Consider the following 7,344-nt stretch of genomic DNA (forward strand, 5'->3'; position numbering starts at 1 on the left):
ACTCTTGTTGATGACTTTTATATTGAATTACTTTCTTCAGCTTTTTTTCCTACCGCAGTCCATGTTTTGGGCTATTCTGAACCCCCCATTTTTTTCCCCAACACTTTATTATGAAAAACTTTATAACTACACAGAAAGTTGAATTAACTGGCAGTAAACATCCATATACTCACTACCTATATTCTACAATTAACATTGTATTATGCTTGCTTTATCCCATATCTATCCATCCCTCTATGCATTCAACAATGCATGAGATTCAAAAAACTCTTATGTTTTTAGTGCATTTCACAGTAAGTAGCAGACATCAGTGCACTTCACAAATCATGATACAAGTTAGTTCCATCTGGTAAGGACTTTGAGGATGATTTAATTTATCCACTGATTTTATAGATGAAAAAACTAAAAGCCCTAAGATACTAAGCAATTAGTCTAACATTGGTCAGTTGATCAACAGACATATACTGATCATCTACAATGTGCCTGGTATTCTGCTAGGGAATATAGTGATGAATGAAACAGATAAAGGCTTTGCCATCGTGGAGCTTGCAGCTTCATGGGGAAGGTAGGTGTTGAACAGGTTGTTACAAATGGTTAGCTAATGAAGTATACGGGGATCCAACTAGGTGGTGGGTTAGAAAAAGGATTCCGAGAGGAGTCATTACTTACTGTTCTGATCTTCAGACCCTCACTGTTACTGATTTCCAAAGGTTTTCACGTATAATAATGCTGTACTCTTTTTTTTTCCTATATGAATAAGTGGCTATAGTGTAAAATTATCCTAAAAATAAGAGACACCTCACAAATTCCTCCAGAAGAGATCAGATGCTATAGGCAGTTGAAAGTGAAGCCTCCGTGGAAGAAAAGACTCTCAGGACCATGGAGATGTCAGCCTGAGCCCACTCAGTAAAGCTACGAAGTAGAAACATTGGCCTCTCGGGAGCTACGGCAGAGATGCTCAGGTCAGACTGCAGGAAGCATATGAACCCAGGCAAAGGAATCTTAGACCCTCAGGAAGGCCCATATAGGGTGGGATCAAAGAATTACAGATATAAGGATTTCAGAGTGGCCTCCTGAGCTGGACTTGGTACCTATTTCTAGAGTTGTAACTTCCTAGTAGACTATGTGTGAGTGAAACATGACTTTTCCTTAGGAAATTTCTAGAAGTTCCTCTCCTATTGAATGGTTTATGGATTTCAGTTTCTCTTCCATGTTTGTTCTGTTGGGATCTATTTTACTGTTCTAAGGTAAAGAAATGGGTCCATGGTTGGTCTCAAGACAAGGGAGTAGGTCAGAGATTTATCAAGGCTTGGTGTCTCATCTTTAGACTTCTGAAGCCAGTTTGGCCCTAAGCTAAGTTCATAGATTAACTGAGGACATTCCCAACAGGATCCTTTTCCCTAAAACTGCCATTTCAAAGGACATCATTATATCTGGAGGGACTTGCTTTCTTGTTTCTTTTTTGAAATTTATCTTATATTTTTAAGTAGAGCTTTTGTAGATAGCTCTAAAAACTTGCTGAGTGAACGGTTGTCGTCAACAGGGAGGACCATGAGTACTTTGTATTATCATTCCCCATTATTATTTATTAGTGTCCCTTTACCCCAGGGTCATCTCTGAATTCCTTGCATGGAACGCCCAGTGTCTAAAAAAAACAGTTTATCTCTGGTCTAGTCCAACCCTGCTCTCTAGTCTACAACATCTCTGATGATTGTTCACCCAGCCTGTCTTCAAATATAAGATTTTAGACTTCCTGTTTAGCTGAATCGGAGCTAAGGTCATATTATAACCATCATCAAAATGAAGAAGTAGGGCTTCCCTGGTGGCGCAGTGGTTGAGAGTCCGCCTGCCGATGCAGGGGACACGGGTTCGTGCCCCGATCCGGGAAGATCCCACATGCCGCAGAGCAGCTGGGCCCATGAGCCATGGCCGCTGAGCCTGCGCATCCGGAGCCTGTGCTCCGCAACAAGAGAGGCCACAACAGTGAGAGGCCCGCGTACCACAAAAAAAAAAAAGAAGAAGTGAAAGCTGCTTAAATCAAGATCCCCCTGGGATGCACAGGTCAGGAACTGTCAACCAACAGTCAGGGTGCGTGTGGGCCAAATCACTCAGAGTGACAAGAGGTGGCTGCAATGTCCACCTCTGGGTCAGAGCCAACTGCCTCCAGCCCAGGGAAGGCAGGCAAGAGGAGTCCCACAAGAGGGTACCTTGGAAAATGGGGTTGGGCTCTTTGGCAGTATTTTATTCCTCACAGTTGTTTTAAACCTCGGGGCCACTGGCTGTTGGAATATCAGTTTAATTAAAACATTCACCCTAAGTGACAGGATCAATCTAATGAAAGGTTGCAAAGACTAAGCGTAGAGAAGATTAAAAATGTGTTTCATATTGTTTTTTCACTAACGCCCTCTCAGGTCTCTCTCTTCTGTTACGAAGTTCAAGGCTTCAATAGATGGGATCTTCCAGGATCACAAAGTACATGTATTTTTCCTTCCAGAAAAGGGAGCTTCTTAACAACCAATAAGCATTTAGAGATGGCAGTGTGGCAAGAGGGATTCCTCATGCCAGGTTCCACAACCAAATGAACTGAGGAAAAGTACTGTGTGACAAGTAATCATGGATAAGCACAAATGGGAAGCTTGACTTCCTACTGGTGGTTGTTCAGAGCCTCTTGGTGTACCCACAGGAGGGCCAAGCCAGAGTTCCCACTTCTGCCCCTGAGTTAGGTGTTACGGTCTAGCAAACAACTGACAAACCCTTGAAGCCCAGGCTTGTGAGAGAGAAGGGCGGAGAGAAAGGCATAACTCTATATGAAAGGAAGTGATTCATTTTAAATATACCGTATTTAAATACAGTATTAAATCTAGCATAGGATTCCACACTCTACTGTGAGGAAGGGTGTGGCTGCTAGAAACCAAACTGGGAAGAAACAAAGCAACCAAAGTTGGATTTCGGTAGACACATACCAGCCCAAGAGTAAAATGCTAGCAAGGTGCCAGCTGGATGGCGTAATTATCAAAGAGTGCAAAACAGAGCAGTGTTTCTGAGAAAAACACCTGGTGAACCCTCAGAGCATAGAACTCAGGAGATCAAACAGAACCCTGAAACACAACACAAAACCTAGCATCAATATCTTTGCTTCGGGGTTTCCCTGGCGGTGCAGTGGTTAAGAATCCGCCTGCCAATGCAGCAGACGTGGGTTCGAGCCCTGGTCGGGGAGGATCCCACATGCTGCAGAGCAACTAAGCCAGTGCGCCACAACTGCTGAAGCTCGCACACCTAGAGCCCGTGCTCCGCAGCAAGGGAAGCAACCACAATGAGAAGACCGCGCACCACAACAAAGAGCAGCCCCTGCTCGCCACAACTAGAGAAAGCCTGTGTGCAGCAACGAAAACCCAACGCAGCCAAAAATAAATAAATTAAAAATTTAAAAAAATCTCTTTGCTTCTTCTGAATTGTGCTGTTAGTGGCAGCATTCTTCCAAATACAGATGGTTGGTTATTGAATGGTAGAAGCAAGGCGCTGGCATGGGTGGTTTCAGGTTGTCATTGTATGAATAAGAGTCAGTTGGGTCCTTGCTGCATAGTTCCTGGAGGAACTTGCTGGAGGTAAACCATACGTGCGATTTCTGTCCCCAACAGAACACAACGTGAAGTGTCTTGAGTGGGATGAAGTGACACTGGGTGGTGGTCCTGAAAGTGGGGGGCTCTGGTTGGCAACGGTCAGAATTGTGTTCCGTTTCCTGCACTTTTGCTACTTCCACTTTTTTCTAAACTCACCTCATTCAAGAAGCTTTCTACTTGCTGGCAGTCAGTCTAAATGTGAGGCACAGAACGAGGACATTTGCTTTCTGTTTGGGAGCTGTAAAATCTTTCAGAGAGAAACATTCACTAAAAAAAAAAAAAAAAATTTAATCTAATCCACATGTACATATAGAATAGTTGAATCTTAAAATTGGAAGGAATTTCAGAGGGCACCTAATCTTGGCATGGAGCAGTGCATGAGGCTTGCAAAGTACAAACAGATAAAGATAGAGACAGAGATATAGACTAGAGATATCCCAGTCCCCGGGCTACCATCTTATTTAATGGCAAACACCAAAGGCACACCCACTAAAGTCAGGGTGAATACAATCACCATTATTATTTAACCTGGTATTGGAAGTGTTAGTCAATGCTGTTAGATAAGAGAAACCAACCAAAGGCATAACAATTGGCAAAGAAGCATAAAATTATCTCTTTAGGGAGAAACCAAGAGACTTGGTGGAAAGCTACAAATATTTAGAGAATTTAGTTAGGAAGCAGGAAATTAGGTCTTTCCCCCCCACTTATTTAACATGCCACATTTCTGTTTACTCTTTGTTTTATTCCATTAGTCTATTTTTTAATTTGTAGACCAGTGTCACACCATTTTAGTTACTATAACTTTACAATATGTTTTGATGGTGTTAGGAAAATCCCAGCATTTTCTTCCTTTTCAAAGTCATCTCAATTATTTTCTCTTGCATTTTTTCCTGTTCAGAATGAAACTTAGGGCCAAATTGTCAAGTTCCATTAAATGTCTTTTGACGTTGTGGTTGGGAAGGCCTTGAATTTGCATATTTATTTGTGGGAGAACTGACATCTCTATGATATAAGACTTCCCACTGTGTAGCATACACTGTCCCTCTGAGCAAGGCCTTCCCTGACCACCCTATTTTAAATTGCATCTCCTCTTTTTCTTTAATTTTATTAAAGTATAGTTGCTTTACAATGTCATGTTAATTTCTTCTGTACAGCAAAGTGACTCAGTTATATATATATATATATACACTTTTTCATATTTTTTGCCATTATGGTTTGTCACAGGATATTGAATGTAGATCCCTGTGCTATACAGTAGGACCTTGTTGTTTATGCATCCTATAATAGTTTGCCTTGGCTAATCCCAAACTCCCATTCCATCCCTCCCCTACCACCTCCCCCATGGCAACCACAAGTCTGTTCTCTATATCTGTGAGTCTGTTTTTTCGTAGTTACATTGATTTGTATTGTATTTTAGATTCCACATATAAGTGATATCATATGGTATATGTCTTTCTCTTTCTGACTTACTTCACTTAGTATGATAATCTCTAGGTCCATCCATGTTGCTGCCAAAGGCATTATTTCATTCTTTTTGATGGTTGAGTAATATTCCAATGTGTGTGTGTGTGTGTGTGTGTGTGCGCGCACGCATGTGTATTTACATATATATGTATACACACAAACATATATACCACATCTTCTTTATCCACTCATCTGTTGATGGACATTTAGGTTGTTTCCATGTCTTGGCTATTGTAAGTGTGCTGCTATGAACATAGGTGCATCCCCTCTTTTACCTCCTTAGCTAGGTTTATTCGTAGGTTTTTTTCCTAGGTATTTTATCATAAATCTCTGGAGGTCTGTTTCTGAACTCTCTATTATGTTTTATCGGCATATCCTTTTGTAAATACCACATTGTGTGAATTATTGTAGCTTTGTAGTGAACCTTGTTATCAAGTAGCTTTGCCCTGCAACATTCTTCTTCAGAATTCTCTCTCCTATCCTTCACCTTGTCAATTTCCACAAAAAGCCTTCTTTTTAATTAGAGTTGTATCAATTGTGGAAGAATTGGTATGTTTACAACATTGAACCTACTGATCCATGAATATGGTGTATCCCTCTGTTTATTTAGGTCTTCTGTAATTCCTCAAAGTAATGTTTTGTATTTTTCTGTGTAGTCTTCCACATATTTTGCTAGTTTTTTTTTTCCTGGATATTTGATTTTTTTTTCATATTATAAAAAATATATATATATATTATATTTATAAATATATATTAAAATAATCATTTAAAATTTTGTGTTCTCTAATTTTTTATTTCTAGTGTATGAAAATACAGTGGATATTTTTGTATTGTATGTTGATCTGATATCTAGCAATTTAATGGTTTGTCTGTAGATTCTTTTGGATTCTGCATGTGCAATCATGTCATCTGTGGATGATGATAGTTTTATTTCTTTTATTCCAATCCTTGTATCTTTTTTTTCTTTCTGGCCTTATTATGCAGCTAGGGCTTCCAGTATAATGTTGGCTGATGTGATAGCAGATATTTTTGTCTTGTTCCTGACTTAAAGAGGAAAGCTTTCAATATTTCTCCAGTAAATATATTTTATATTTATATATTAAATATATTTGCTGTGTCTTTTCTTATTTGTTTGGTTGGTTAATTTTTACTCTTTATCAGATTATCAGGGTTCCCTTATATTCCTAGTTTATTAAGAGTTTCTTTTTATTTCTTTTTTTTTCTTTTGTGGTACGTGGGCCTCTCACTGTTGCGACCTCTCCCGTTGCAGAGCACAGGCTCTGGACGTGCAGGCTCAGTGGCCATGGCTCACAGGCCCAGCCGCTCTGCGGCACGTGGGATCCTCCCGGACCGGGGCACGAACCCATGTCCCCTGCATCGGCAGGCAGACTCTCAACCACTGCACCACCAGGGAAGCCCTCTTTTTTTTAATGAAGAGTGGATGTTGAATTTTATCAAATGCTTTTTCTCCATCTAGTAAGATGATCATATGAGTTTTCTTCTTTATTCTGTTAATGTGTGAATTACATCATTTGACTGTCAAATTTTAAATCAACCTTGTATTCCTGGAATAAACCAGACTTGGTCAAAATGGATTGATTATCCTTTCTATATATCAATGGATTTGCTTTGCTAATATTTTGCGTAGATCTTTTTTCTGTATTTATGAGAGAGATTGATCTGGAATTTTCTTTATTCATGATGTCCTTGCCAAGTTTTGTTGTCATAATTATACTGACCTCATAAAATGAGTTGGAAAATGATCTCTTTTTATTTTCTCTGTAAAAGTTTTTCATTGGAGTAATATTATTTCTTCCTTAAATACTTGAAAATTCACTGATGAAGTCATCTGAGCCTGAAATTTTCTTTATGAGAAAGTTTCAAATTATAATTTAGTCTCTTTAGTAGATATAGGACAAGTCATATTTTCTATATCTTTTTGTGTCAGTACTGGTAGTATGTGTTTTTCTAGGAGTTTGTCCATTTTACTTAAAATTTCAAACTTATTGGCCTAAAGTTTTTCATGATTCTTTTATCTGCAGTACCATGTATTTATGTACCTTTTTTCTTTCCAAATATTGATAATTCTACTTTGTCTAATATTATTAGAGCTACAACAGCTGTTTTTTGTCATCATTAGTATATTAGTTTGATAAGGCTACCATAACAGAATACCACAGACTGGGTGGCTTAAACAACAGAAACTTAACTTTCTCACAGTTCTGGAGGCAGGAAGTCCAAGATGAAGGTGTCGGCAGGT

Source organism: Grampus griseus, assembly GCF_964374135.1.
Source record: "Grampus griseus genome assembly, chromosome: 10".
NCBI classification, from domain to species: domain Eukaryota; kingdom Metazoa; phylum Chordata; class Mammalia; order Artiodactyla; family Delphinidae; genus Grampus; species Grampus griseus.